Below are 540 nucleotides of genomic sequence, written 5' to 3' on the forward strand. Positions count from 1 at the left end.
GAGGCCCTGTTTCAAGGCTGATGATCCTCTTGTGTTCTTGATCTCAAGTCCCCAATTTGTTCTTGCCCTCTCTTTTCTGCTTTCCCTCTGGATATTTCCCTCAGCCAAGAAATATGCTTGTCTCTCCATTTAAAAAAGCAAACAATTCAACAAATATAAACTGAAAAATTTCCCTCAGATATTACTTTTCCATCAAACAATCATTTTCTCTCTTTCCTGTAAGTCTTAGAATGGTTAATAGCCGAGTCTTCCTTTTCTTTTGACCAATTCTCACCTCTGGTTTGTTCCTCATTGTTGTGACATAGCTTCCATAAATCTACTGTCTTTTAACTCCACTCCTCAGCTCACCTTTCATTCTAGTTAACTCTCATGAGGACAGAGATCTTGTGACCATTTTATCCCAGCATTTCTCACATCTAATACAAATTTTATGCTCAGTTAATATTTTTTTTAGTTAAATGGAAACAGTGTCAGATTTCATTTTCTTGGGCTCCAAAATCACTGCAGATGATGACTGCAGCCATGAAATTAAAAGACGCT

The sequence above is a fragment of the Bison bison genome, unplaced genomic scaffold (genome assembly GCF_000754665.1).
Source record: "Bison bison bison isolate TAMUID 2011002044 unplaced genomic scaffold, Bison_UMD1.0 scf7180017864385, whole genome shotgun sequence".
NCBI lineage: Eukaryota > Metazoa > Chordata > Mammalia > Artiodactyla > Bovidae > Bison > Bison bison.